Source organism: Camponotus vicinus, unplaced genomic scaffold, assembly GCF_025532165.1.
Source record: "Camponotus vicinus isolate PSW18456_S1 unplaced genomic scaffold, iyCamVici1.0 SCAF_1, whole genome shotgun sequence".
NCBI classification, from domain to species: Eukaryota; Metazoa; Arthropoda; class Insecta; order Hymenoptera; family Formicidae; genus Camponotus; species Camponotus vicinus.
The window spans coordinates 16065165-16080044 of NW_028141945.1; the positions used below are offsets into that span (position 1 = coordinate 16065165).

A 14880-nucleotide genomic window follows, 5' to 3' on the forward strand; every position below is an offset into this window, starting at 1 on the left:
AGGAACGGAATTTGCGACACCACCTTTTCGCACGAGGCTCGCGGTGAAAGTGACAACAAAATATAAATAATAGCGCTCAATGTTCCGCGAGGTTCGTAAAAAACGAGCGTCGAATTTTGCGACATATATACAGCGCGCCATGTTGACATTTCACGGTGACGTGTGACGTCGTGACGTCAGTCGCGCGACGAGCCTCGAGGCAGACGGCAGCGAGACGCTCAGTGTCCTTGTCTATTGAAGCGTCTACGATTCGTGCAAATATTAGAAAAACGCGACCGCGATTTCTTTACCATAATTAACGATTATCAAGCCATTATTATGCGATCAATTAATATCTCCGATTATCGCGTGTATCAATATTAACTATTAATTGAACTTACGTAGTATCGCGCGGCTCGGAATGAACTTGGCGATGTTCGGGTATAGACGAAAAACCGAACGAGCCCAAGTCGCGCACCGACTTGTTGCAACAAATTAAATAACGTAATTTGATACTTGACGACGACCGCGTTCACGATCCCTTCACTTTAAAACTGTGTACTTTGTGTAATCTGTCCGATCAGTCGCGGGAGTAAGTTAATACTTTTCGCGTCGTCCTTCCGTCATAATAAAAAATTGAGAGTAAAATTTTTGTCGCATAAACTTAGGTTAGGTTAATGCCGGGAGTATCGCGTAAAGTGTCGCGCGATTGTTAGCCTGCTTATTAGTGCGTGTGTAAGTGTAATTAACGCGAGTAAGTGCCATGAAAGAGCAACAACAAAACAAAAGAGGAGAAGCACGGAAAGGGAAGAGGACGAGGACGAATAGGACCGGGAAGGACGAGGAAGACCGGGGAAAAGGAGGATTAGGAAGCCACAACTTCACTCTTTATGTATATTTGTGAGTAGTAAATTTTTTCTTTATATTTTCGAAATAATGGATTGGTGAAAAAGTTAGAATATACATATTTTAATATTTTTAGAGCACCGAATTTTGCGACGCAAAGCGCGCCATTGTTGACATTCCGCTGTCGTGACGTCACTCGCGCGGTAACTTTGAGACAGACGCTCACTGTCCTTGTCTATCGAAGAATTTACGATCGATGCAAGTTTTGAGAAGACCGCATTTCCTTATTATAATTAACGATTATCAAAATATGATGAATTAATATCCACGATTATCGCGTGTATCAATAAACTGTTAATTTGATTTACGTAGTATCGTAATCAAAGTAAAATTATCGACTTTCGAGGACAAATGAAAAGCCATGATTATAAAACAAATCGCGAATCCGGAGTTGTTTAGCTTTGTACAACGCTTTGAACAACGTAATTTGATACTTGATGATCGCGTCTCAAGATCCATCCTCTTTAAAACTCTAGGCACTTCGTGCAAGCTGTTCAATCGAGAGCAATCGCGAAAATACGTAAACACTTTTCGCGTTGTGTCCTTCTATTTTCATAATAAGTAAAACATCTGTCGCATAAGGTTAATATCGGGAGTGCCGTGTAAAGTGTCACTCGATAATTATAGCTTTCTTATTAATGCGTTTGCAGGTGTAATTAACACGAGCGAGTGCTATGAAGGAACTACAACAAAACAAGAAAGGAGAAGGAAAAGAAGGACGAACTGGACGAGGAGGATTGGCGAGGATCAAGGATCATCGGCGAGGACGAGGAGCACCCAGGAATCTCCGTGCATATTGTATCTCTGTGAGTAGTATATATTGTTCTTTTTTTTATTTATATTTTGGAAATAATGAATTCGTGAAAATATTAGATTATATATATATATATATACATACATATATATATATATATATATATATATATATATATATATATGGTGTGAATATGTCATTATTTTTTAATATTAATAACATTCTATCGAATAGAATAATTAAATAATTAATTAACATAATCTCTCGCATTAATGCATAAATCGTTTAACAATATCTCATCGTGATGTTCCTAAGAAATATTTCGTTTAAAACCAATATTCATAAAATTACGAAAACGAATAAAATAAATAAAAATTGGGAAACAATTATAAAGTTCATAAAATTAGTACAATATTCATAAAATTAAATTACCGAGGATAAACATCGCATGCGGGAAAGTGTGCAATTTCGGAGATATCGAAATGTTGCTCGTTTGAGAAAAATTAAACCGATCTGAAAAATCTAAATCCCGTCAACCGGCCATTAAAAGACAGCGTTAAAAGATAGCGCCAATGGCAATAAATAATCGGCCGGCGCTGCCAATTAAGCCAATTTCGAAAAGGAACGTGGTGCAGAGCGCGAACGAAGGGGTTGGACGTCATTAGGGGCGCGATGGCGATTAGGTCTCGAGAGCTCGTCGACTTGCGTAGCGAATACGGTAGCGAGATTCACCTGCTCCCGTCGAAACAGCTGCTACCATTTCGTGCGCGCTTTTGCTAAAGCACCGCGGTGCGGAGCTAATTAGTCCCCATCGATGGCCCCGACGTTAATGACTTAGGAGCAGAGGCCTCCTCCGCCGCCGCCGCCGCACATCGTCCTTCGTGAATTAATCGGAGCCTCTCGTTCTCCCTCCAGCAGTGATAAAGTGCGAAGATAAGCGCGCGGGATAAAATTGTGAGATTATCGCGTCTGCTTTAATGAAATGATCAAAATACATCGCGAGTTATTTTTATTGCGCAAAAATTATTATGATATAAAAAATTATTTTGATGTAAAATTAATGTTAAGTACAAATTTCATGCAATATTTTCAAAACGATATATATTTGCCTTTTATGTGTTTACTTTTATTTATTTTTGATTTGATTAGATTGGACTTAAATTATGAGCGCCCATTAAATCAAGGATATATATGAGCTTGCGTCGTATTATTAATATTATTTTTATCGGCATGACGTCCGTCCGGTTTAACGTGCGTGTTTTAATTTCGCGCATATTAATTGCCTGCTAAACGGAATAAAATCAGCAAAGGGTGTGGAACTTTTACGGATTGATAGAGATATAAATCGCGCGACGTTCATTCGTGCGTTAAGTTTCAATGCGTAACGAGAGGAAAAGAAGAAGAAGCAAAGAGAAAAAGAGAAGGAGGGAGCAAAACGGCGCTCACAAAAGATCGATTGCGAGATGATCCCGAGTAAATAGACGCGGGATAACATCCGTTCGGGTTTATCATCACGCAGGCTTGCGTGATCCGGTTGCATCCTCGCATCGTCTGGGTTGGGAGGAGCGACGGGGGGAGTAAAGGGTGGGGGGAGGGGATACGAAAGCGGCGGAAAGAATTAATAGAAAACGCATTTATATTTCGTGCGTAGAGCAAGAGTGATAAACGATCGGCCATTAGATAGTATATTTAAAATTAAAGAGGCACTACTCTTTGGAGCTCACTTTCCTCTCTCCTTTTTTTCTCTCTTTACATTTTTTTTTCTAGATTTCTCGTTACAAAATTTCTCTCTCTCATCTGTTCTTTTTACGCCACAGGATACATTGCGCGATTATCGTTCCATTTATCACGTTCATTTATTCTTCAATCGAAAGCATGCTCGAATCAAATTCGATTAATCTTTGTTAATTTTAATTTAATTAAGTATAAGTACCGATTATATTGTTCAAAATATTGTGTACACTTTATATTCCTTTGTCTTATTTATTCAATCATTTTTCTCTTCGAATAATTAAATCACAACCTTACTGAAAATATGGCAAGTAAATGACATACAATGACGTGTCACGTAAGTATAATGATATTTAGAACGGGAGCAATCCCAAATGATGATAAATTTTCTATCCCCCCGCGGATATGTATCTCGCGCAACACAAGCGATAGCAACAGGTACAAAAACTAAATCGATTAGCTTCGGCCGTGAATTAAAAGGTACATTCGTTGCGCAACAATTTTGCTCGCAGTCTCTAGGAATGTCGGAGCGATGGTGTTTTCAAGACGCGTGTTTATAATTACAATCATTTGTAAACATTGACATCGCATTAACATATAAAATTTCCTTTTTTTTTTTCAATCTCGTTATACGACGTGGACGATCTTTCCGTACACGTGAATGCAAAACGCAGGGATCCCAACGCGGGATTCTCAAAAGCGTATCGAACCTACGACCCGCGAATCAATTAATCAAACTCTTTCGATGGAATTTTACGCACGTCGGCTTTTTGCTAATTACATGTTGACGATTAAAAAACAATGACGTCAGCAAGTTAAATTAGCAATTTTTTCTCGGTTCTGTAAATCGATTTTGAATTGTTTTTTCTTTCTTTTTTACACATATCGTATATTATTGATATGAAAAAGAGGAACAGATTGACATTTTATAACGAAGCAATTATAATTTCATACGCATTTGCTTGTAAAAAAATGTTTTTACGGTCAGATTTGTGAGTTTATAATAAATATGAGATGCAATAAATGATAGCAACTGCGCAGGTGAAGTCATTAAAATGGTACCCTTTCAAAGGGCTTCCGCCCTTTTCTCAGGCATCTCTCAGGCATTCTATAAACTTGACCAAACACTCGAGATCGTTCCACACCTGTGAAGAGATGTCTGAGATGTGGTGCTCGTCGGGTGTGGACGCATATTTTCAAAGCAGCTCCAGAAGGAGCGTCCCATAGACACCTACGCATTTACCGGGCCGGTTCTAGATCGATTAAAGTGCTCGGCGATGTAACATTTTGTCGAGGATAATTTCTCACGGTAGAATTGGGTACTAGATGCAGGAACCGTCAACGAACAACCATCCGGACGTGATTAACTATCCTAGCAATCCGTAATTATCTGTTGGTAGAAAAAAAGGAAAAGATCATTTTTTTTATTCTCCTCTTGTCATACGTGTACATCAATTTGATGACATAGGCAATTAGAGCTTCAGCTTGAAATTTACGTACAATCGTACACAGTAAAATTATATTATTAAATGAAACGATATTTTATTAATTTCTGCGTCGTACATCCCGGTTATGTAATATTATGCAATCTTGACTACGTTTTAATTTGAAGTAATCACTTGAATAATTTCTCAAAAATATTATAATTATAAAAATTGTGAAAATCATAAATATTACAAGTATTTAATTAACTATTAAAATTATCTAAAAAATATGTATTTATATAATAAACAGCGATATAATTTTAATAAATATATAATGATAATTTTATAGTGTAGGGTTGCATATAATATATATCACGCAATGTAAAATAAGATGATAACATAAAGAGATAAATAGATGATAGAATAAATCGCGAATAATTATTTAAGCAGCTTACTTTTCCTTACAATTTATGGTGCAATAAATTATAACACATATCTAGCTTATCGAAAAATACACTCAAAAAAATGATAGGGAACCGAAATTATTTCTACCTCGTGTACGCATTAAACTTATTCGTGCATCCCATCGCGAAGATGAGAAAAAAATCGCTTTGCGAATCGTATTAATCGCTATAGGGCATCATCGTTGGCGGATCGATGTGGTAGAAAGGGGAGGACAGATATATCGAATGCACATTAAATAAAGTTATCCAAAGAGAGGTGCAGAGGCGGAAGGGCGCGGCTTTCGAAGCGAGCTCCGATTTCACCGCACTTTTTACAGAATAAGGTATGCCTGCATACTTAATGTAACGTAGCTATCGGTCGGTACGAATCGGCAAAACCTATCTATCCTGTTGTTGCCTCGCTATTACGGAACCGATAAACGTTCCTACCAGAACCGCGCGGAAGTGGTCGATTGAGAACCTCGCGTGGTCGGCATCGCGTTACCGCCGGCAACGGCAGCCATACGTCACAATAATGAGCTAACACATCTCGATTAGTATTGGTGCCGACTTCCATACGCTACTCTCCCCGCTGGTCACCTCGGGGCGAATACCGAGGCCGCTACCACGTGGTGGCGTAATGATTTACGCATCGCTGTCCCGCGGGGACAACCGTCAAAATCAATAGCGAGGATTATTTTCAACAAGAGCGACAAAAGTTGCGTGTCGCACCGATTGATATAATTCAATTCCGGTGTCTTTGATATATCGCAATTTTATTCAAACGCGCCGTACTTAAAAAAAACTCTTCTGCATTCGACAAAAGATGTACATCTGTTCCCCTTTCGCATTTCGAGAATATTTTCTAATATCGAAATAATATTTAATTTTAATTTTAATTTATTAAATTCGAAAAAGAATATTTAATTATCGTGACAGAATATTATATATTTTTTTAATGAATATAAAATATAAAATATATATATTTATATATATTATATATTTTTTTAATTAAAATAAAAATGGGAGTAACTTTTTTTTATTTAAAAAATATAGCTTTGTTCATTTTATTATTTGAAAAAAGGAGATATAACACATGTTGAAGAAACGTAAAATCGTTCCAACGGACAATTAGCAAAACCGAGGAACTTGGGGTGGTCTCGTCGAATGCAACCGCAATTGCACGTGATGCGCCATCAGCGTGACGCGGCCGGTCGTGCGGCTCTTCACGGGCACGCTTCTCTTGCTTCGGGGCCGTTCCGGGGTACGCGACCCCTTGACCCAGCGAGGTGGACGCGCCGCCCCCCGTGTGGATAATATATTCCGGGTGTATTCCAGGCAATTTTCGCGGGGCGGTGTTGCGTTGATTGCGGTCGTTCATCGCGGGCTCGCCCCCGTCCACCACCCGTCTTCCCTTCTCCTCGTCCGCTTCCACCTTCGCCCGCACGTCCCAGCTTCCTCTCCCCCTCGCGCGTCCTCGTCCTCTCCGCGGCCATTTCTCCGGGGCCAGGGGAACCTCTTCGTTCCGCGCCGCGAGATGCGCTGCACTCTCGGCTCTAATTTGCGCACAGCGGGAGCGACGTGAAACTAATGCACGTTGCGCACGCCGGGAGGGAGTCCGCAGGATCTTTGTCTTCGCGCACTCCCGCGCTAACGCGCATCCATCATCGGACGGCGGGACCCTCCGTCGAGGGTGAGAGGGTGAGAGAGAGAAAGAGAGAGCGGAAGATTGTCCGCCGAGCTGCTCTACCGGAACGAGGGCCGCCTTTTCCTCGCGGAAGACTCCCGACAGGGCTCGCGTTAGCGATCGGAACATCGTTGTTTCATTATCATTCCACCGCGTGATATTTTGCGTAAAAAGACACATACATTTGATAAGCAACCACTTTCAGGAAAAAGTAAAATTTACCGTTTTGAATAATTTTAATTGCTTACGCTCGATAATGGAAAAAATTAAAGAATTTATTATCAGGGAATATTAAGAAAAAACACTTTTTATATTATTATTTTATAATTATTTTACCACGTGATATTTTGTATAAAAAAACATATATACATTTGTGACAAGCATTTTCGAAAATTAAAAAAAATAAAATTTATATATTTTAAATAATTTTGTTTTCTTATGCTCAATAATAGAAAAAATTGTGGAAATTATTCTGAAGAAAATATTTTTAAGAAATGCTTTTTATATTATTATTATTTCATAATCATTCTACCGTGTGATATTCTGCATAAAGACATATATATATATATATATATATATATATATATATATATATATATTTGACAAGCAACCATTTTCGAAAATTAAAAAAAAAATAAAATTCACACGTTTTAAATAATTTCATTTTCTTACGATATCTATCTTTGATAATAAAAGGAGAATTGTGGAGAGATTTTCTCAAGGAAATATTAAAAAAAGAAACATTTTTAGATTATTAGAAAGATAGAAAATTAGTAAGATTATAAAGATAAAAAATTGTTTATATTATTATTGTATTAAAGATCAGTATACAACTCTGTATTATAATATGTACATTATGTAACGTGTGAGGATATCGGTTATTTGATACGGAAATGATGTCTCGCAAAAACCAAATTATAGAATTGATATTATAGAGGCGTGTGAAGAGAACTCGGGAGTCAAGTTGAATATCGATTAAGAAAGAAGTGCGAGCAATATAAATAACTATCCTCGTTATTATTTCCGTTCGAGTGCATTTAAATATATCAGGTGCAGCTAACAAATACTGGTTCAGGCGGATGAGATGGAGAGAGGGCAAGGACGTTAATAATACCGAAGAAATAATAGCCGTCAAGAATCTATTATTATCGGATCGGTAGTTGTGCGATGCGTGGCGTTGGTGATAATTATTCAGGAAGCCGCATAAATTATTGCGTCCCTCGATAAATCATGCGAAATTATGTTTCTTATTTTGGCGAGCAAAGCGGGTCTTAAAAATTTTTCAACGACTCGTCTTTCATACGTGAAAAAAAAGTGGTTGTTAAGAATGATAGCTTTCTCTATCCAATCAAGCGCACCGCCGACCTTGAACAGAGACATTCACAGAGGCATCCTAAGAGAGGAGCCTCTCTCTCTCTTTGCGGACAAATCTCCAGTTTCAGGGCCAGAAGACGATAGCCCCGAAGGCAGTCTACTACACCGGGGCTCCTCGCTCTCTCCGACTTTTGAATCCCGAGTATTCAAGGTTCGGTAGACAACCACCTGACTCGAAGCTCGAGGGAATAATCAAGCGCACGCAAGCCGAGTAATTTAACTTTGTTTTCGATTTTCTTCCAAGTTTTCTTGCCCGTAGTTGACAGAGATTGAGGATGGATCAATAACGCGATTATCGTTATTATTTCCTGTCTCTTGTCTTCTCTAAAAGCTAATTATTCTACTTATTCCTCCCAAAATTCTTCAAATCCTACGAAACTTGCGAGATAGGATGTCATATATCGTATACGATGATACACTGAGAGGAAATTTACATTTTATATCGCACAATTTGACGTGAAGCGAAAAACTTGAGGTGAAGATATAAAGGGTGGTTCGAAATTTCGCGCTCTATTTAATGACCGTCCTGGTCATCGAGACGATCGCGAGCGAACCGAGGATGAGTTCGAGTTTGCATCGCTTTGTAGAAGCTCAGATCTACGATCTATAATGATATGCGTATGAATCAACCATATGTTCGCGGCCTCATTTGTGTCAGTCCTCGCACATGTTGGCGCATCCATCGTTTTTCTTTCGGTGCAAGAGTCACGCATGCACCTCGGCCAACATTCAGCACACGGTCCGACTTCTAGAACGCGCCGATCTCGCAGATTTAACCGAGCCCTCGAGGTAAAACCCCTCGAAAACGTTCCGCTTTCTTCCAGAAGCGCTGCTTGGCCGCTCATTATACCTTCTGTTGTTTGACAGTTCGTCAATAAATTCCGTCTCGTTCCTTTATAATAGCGTTCTGTGTCTGTGTGCGAGACGTATATGTGTTCTTCCTGTATCTGTATAAATTTTAACGATTCCCCATTATATCATCGGGAAGAAATATTAACGAAATATAGTTGTTAAGGAGGATAAAGCACGACGATAACGGAATAGGCGTGAAATTTTTCTCGAGAACCGCGCACCTTGGGTCGAAACGATCTCCCCTTAACATCGGCGTACGTTGAATTTCCTTAGCTTTCAATTTCGAGCCGCGTGCGCTTATCGATTTCATTTACTCAAATACCCGGCGGCGCGATTGATAGCCGGCAGACACCTTCGTCTTCGTCGATCAACGGTACCAGCTGCGCGATCGCGATATTAAAACCGTCATTTTGTAACGCTTCGGCTCTCATTAACTCGATTTTTCTCATTAAACGTAATAAGACGTATTCGCGCGAAAGCTCGCGTACGCACGAGACGCACGCACCGGTTCGTCGCGACTGTTTCCTCTCGTACCCCGAGGCGGGCACGTGCGACGAGGGGGAGAAAAAAAAAGGGAGGAAGAAAATACTAAATATTGATGCACGCGTAATTTGCGGGAACTCGGCGGGATAATTACGCGGCGTTGATAATACAAATGGCCTTTTCCTTACCCTTTCCGCGAGCGAGTGACAAGACAGCTGTTCACTATCCTTGCGCGGCGAGAGAAGATGCACGCACAAGACGTCGCGTCGTGTGCATTCCGTTTGATCGATCGATTCGCGGATCGATGGATCTCGCGCGTTGACGATCCGAGCCGCGATAATTAATTATGCCACTCTGGAGGAAAATAAATTGCCGCGAGTACCGATAACAATGCTCGATGCCGCGACTCGTTTATCGGTGATGCTGCAAAATAAATATCCGCTTGTCGAAGGGATCATTTATCGAAGATTGATAATTGGCAGACCCGCTCAAGAGTTAATCCTAGGGTCTTTAATTATCATGGTCTCGTCGGCTATCTCATTAACATGGTATATTTACGCTCGTTTATATTCAATCATCGTCTCACGATTTTATCGCAACTTGACTCCTAAATCTCGAGACAAATCTTTGTAAGTTGACACAATGTAGTTATTTTCTTTCTCTTTTCTTTATAATTATGCACATTCTAGGATTGATCCTTTCTACTTCTCATAATTTTGTGCTAATATTCGATAATTATTTATTACAAAGAGCTTTGAAAACATTTTTGAAATTTGTTTATTAATGCATTTACTATTGTAAATTAAAAATAATGAAATTATCAAATATTCTTAAAACCAAATTGACATTAGCAACGCAAAGAATTAATATTAATTGGAAAATATATTTGCATTTCAATAATTAAGATTTTAAGATAAAATTATGAGATATAATAAAATATCAATATAATAATAAAATATCATATAATAATAAAATATCATATAATAAAATATAATATATCATTATAATATTATATTAATGCAATTAGTGCACAGGTGAGCGAGAGGATTGCTCGTTGACGTAGGATGCGGGCTCGTCCTGGCAATAACGCGAGACGTCGCAAATGACTGCCCACGCATATAAACGTCAATTCACGCTAATCGCATGAGACGGACATGCGAGTAAGTCGCTAATTAATACGTGAAAGTCACATAAGCCGTAGACAGAGAAAAAAATCCTGAAAGAGATCATGCGGGGATAATCCGTGTGATTAAGATAACAGGTTAATGTTCCTAGAAATCCAGAAAGGTGGAAGAAAGACAGAAAATACACTCCTCTTCGCGCGCGACTATAGATCGTAGATTAGATCTCGCGAATCATTATCAAGGATCCTAGAATGAGGCTTCCGCGTCGCGTCTCTCCAATTAACTGGCCTTTGACATTAATTTGTCGACCGGTTGGGTCCGCGCGTTGCAGCATCACGGTGCGAGAAGACAGAGATGGAGAAAAATATTTTTGACATAGAAAATATATATATTTTCTATTTCTTCAAGGGGACACTATAAATGATTAATGTGAGATAATCAATTATTTATATATGTCTATATTAAAATCCTTTGAAATTAATGGATTTTACGAAAAAAATGAATATTGCAGATGTGTGTACTTCTCGTTAGAAAGTTCAAGTAATTAATTAGGATAATTATTTATTATTATATTATTATAAATATATTATTATTACAATAATTATTATATCTCATTACACATGAGCTATAATAGTTAAATATTATTTTCACAAAATTCTGTCCTACTTCACACAAGTACATGACATTTAAAATAATATTTGAAAAGGTTAAATTTGAAAATTTTGAATTTTAATTTCTGGTATTTCTGGTGAAATTATTATTTTTTAAGAAATTATTGCTTTTCAAAATAAACATTTAAAATTAATAAATATTTACTTTTAAATAAATTATCATATATTTGTGTAATAACTTAAATTTAAATAAATTATTAAATAAATTAGATTTAAATAAATTAATATTTTAATAAATATTTACATATTCGTGGGTTCCTATCACATTTTCAAAGATAATAAATTTTTAAATATTCCATTTAAGTAAAATACCATATTTCTAATTATTTGCGATAATCTATATTTGATGTGCATCACTCTGAGAAGCACAATCATTCTTCGTTAATTAGGAAATGGAGACGTTTACGCTCGTATGTCGACGTAGGTAGAGATATATTCGAGAGGCGGCACACGCGTTTATCACAGTCGGCAAAGAATAAGCGACATTTTTCGTCGGTGACAGACTCACGCGGTGGCGACGGCGACGAAGGGGGTTCTCCCGTTCATCGGTGAATCGCCGTCGAAATGCTCGGCGTCGAGTTGACTCGCACCACGTCGGCTCGTAATCCGCGATGATATACGAGGGAACCTTCACGATGCAACGGGGCCAACTTTTACCGAGAAACTCGGATTTCGAAACGAGACGAGACGCGTCGTGTGAGACCGCGTTGCCTTAAAGCGCAGATCTGTCAAGGAGCGTTAATGCTTTTCACTTCTCTTTGTCGGGCATTTTTTCTCGAATCGAAAATATATATATGAACATTATACAATATAAATTTCTCTCTCTGTCGTTAATATTTATTTTATGACGTTTATTTTTCAAGTATATGTGATTATTTCCAATGACATGATCACAAAAGTTAATTATAGAAATTATATTTTTGATTTATCATCTTGATATTGCGAATATTTATTTTGATTAAGCGATATTTGCTCCATTATTTATGAAAAAAGAGAGCATGTGCATGTGATAGTACATAAATCTAATAAAAACGTTTATAGTGTCATTTGTGGTGCACAAAAACAATATAACATAAAAGTAAATTAGTAAAGGAAGAAAAAAAGATGAAACCGAAGAAAGACAATAGAATATTTTCTCCCTTTATAGACGGTATATTAAAGACAGAAAATGATTAAGATTGCTTCTCTTTGACAGAATAATATAAAATATAAAATGGTACAAAAATATAAAATCATCATTGTTTTTTAAAAGAGATGAAACAAAAATTATTATCAAAACACACACACAATTATAATATTAATATTTGTGTCAGTTATTTTGCTTTGACCTCATCTTTTAATTCATTATCTGTTTAATCAAAATTAAATTTTTTAAAGGCGAAATAAAATAAATTTCAAAGTATTTACTCTTCAATCTTAATATTAGCAATAAGCAGCTCGATAATTGGCAGCTGATCGTCGATCGAGAAAAATAACTGGCATGCGAATGCTTGATGTAAATGGCAATAGTCGATCGAGCATCGGCCATCGATCGAAGGTTCGACGATAGGGGATTCTTGACGATCGTTTCTTCTCTCCCACTCATCGCGGTTGCGACTTTGATGCAACCGCGTACGCGATGCGTGCACCGCGTTTCTTCTTACCTTTTAGGTCTCGGACGGCGATATATCCTGCGGTTCGCCGCAGTATCCAATAGTTATGAACGCGTCATTATATCCAATCGATATCGAAAGTTTTGATCGGCTCCAGCAGCTGGGAAGATCGCGGGCGCAGTCGGTGCGCGGTCCTTCGCGTGTTCGCGTCGCATGTATATATTTATCCGTATATGTATAATAATGTATGTACATACATAGAAAGTACACATACCCACACACGGAGCAAACGTACGTGGCGATTGAGAGACGTGTGGCGTCGAGATACCTCCGCTTCGCGTGATTATCTACCCACATCGTTCAGCCGGAGCCCGGATCCGGCTTATCCTCGCATAGGATATTGGTTTTGAATCTGATAACTGCCATTAAAGCGGCTTTCCACCCGTCGTCCCCGAGCTTGTCCGTGTAATGGAATATGAGATAAGACGGAAACCGTCTCGCGCGCGCACGACTTGCCGCACCGATGCTTTTTGATCGCTTATTTCGTGGCGACTACACGCGAATGAACATTAAGCGTTGTCCGAGACGATCGGACTCGGTATATCTCGCATCTCTCGCGTCACAGAAGGAGGCTGACTCTGAGAGACTGCGGGATAATCGATTACACCTGCGACAATATTTCGCAGTTGATAGAAATGTCATCTCTTTGGGCTACGATAAAGATACGATTATGATATATAATAGAGCCGTGCCATCTAATCAGCTGGATACAGATCGCTGTCAAATAAATCGTAATCTCTTATAATACTTAAAAGAGCGCATGTACTAAGAAATGATTTATTACGAATAATCTTGTATAAAAGGGATGAGCGGTAGTTTACTATATCGATGACTATGTAAATTAAGATCGATATATATCGAGATTCTTTCTCTTTTCTTGCCATCCGAACATTTACAGCGCGTAATTATTTTTTATGTTAATATCAGATAATATAATATATTAATATATTAAAAGTGTAATATAATATAATATATTAATATATAAAATATAATATATTAAAAATATCAAAATATAATATATTAATATTAGGTAAATAGAAATATATATGTTGAAACGCTGAATTTTATTCAAGTTTTCTTCTCATGATGAAAATAAATCTTACATTCCAACGATCTTTTTATTACACACATATTTTTAATATACAGAACTTAGTTTTACCAATTCTGTCATATTTAGTAAAGTTATATTTATAATGCATTAATATTTAATAACATTAATGTATTATATGTAGAGAAAATTAATGTTACTGATTTTATGAGTAGAAATTTAATGGATGATATGTAATTATAATAAAAATTACACATTTTTTTATTTATTATTATAGAGAAAATTAATATGTTACTGATTTTATGGATAGAAATTTAATCGATAATATATAATTATAATGAAAATTACACATTTTATTCATTAAATACAAGCATTTCTTTCTTTAATGTTATAAAGAAAATTATTTTTATGAATTCTTCATTACAAACATATAAAGGATTTTGAAAATAAAATTGACATTCTATGCATGGATAGTCACTCGTAATCTTTATAACGTCATTAATGATTTCCATGCATAAACTGCATCCATTGTGATCCATTTCCCATTACGAAGAGATATCCTAAATTATTCTCGTTTATAAAGTTTTCCTATACCTGACGTGTCGGCAAGAACTGACTAAAAAGAAATTCTTCTCGACTTCAAATTTTAAGTTTTGACAACCAGTTTGTATGATGGATGGCTGCTCAATTGAATCTTCGATCCAATTTTTTTATCGATGATTAGTTTGAACTAAATCTATATGAATTAACGC

General features: G+C 37.3%; 1 long non-coding RNA gene across 1 annotated transcript in view; it reads left to right on the plus strand.

Annotated features, from left to right (window-relative positions):
* The first annotated feature begins 615 nt into the window (after window positions 1-615).
* LOC145967406 (uncharacterized) overlaps window positions 616-14880 on the plus strand; it is a 64798-nt gene continuing 50533 nt past the window's right edge. Inside the window, exons 1-2 of the long non-coding RNA XR_014437403.1 lie at window positions 616-879; window positions 1536-1691. This is a non-coding gene — a long non-coding RNA (uncharacterized LOC145967406). The remainder of the gene's footprint in view (window positions 880-1535; window positions 1692-14880) is intronic.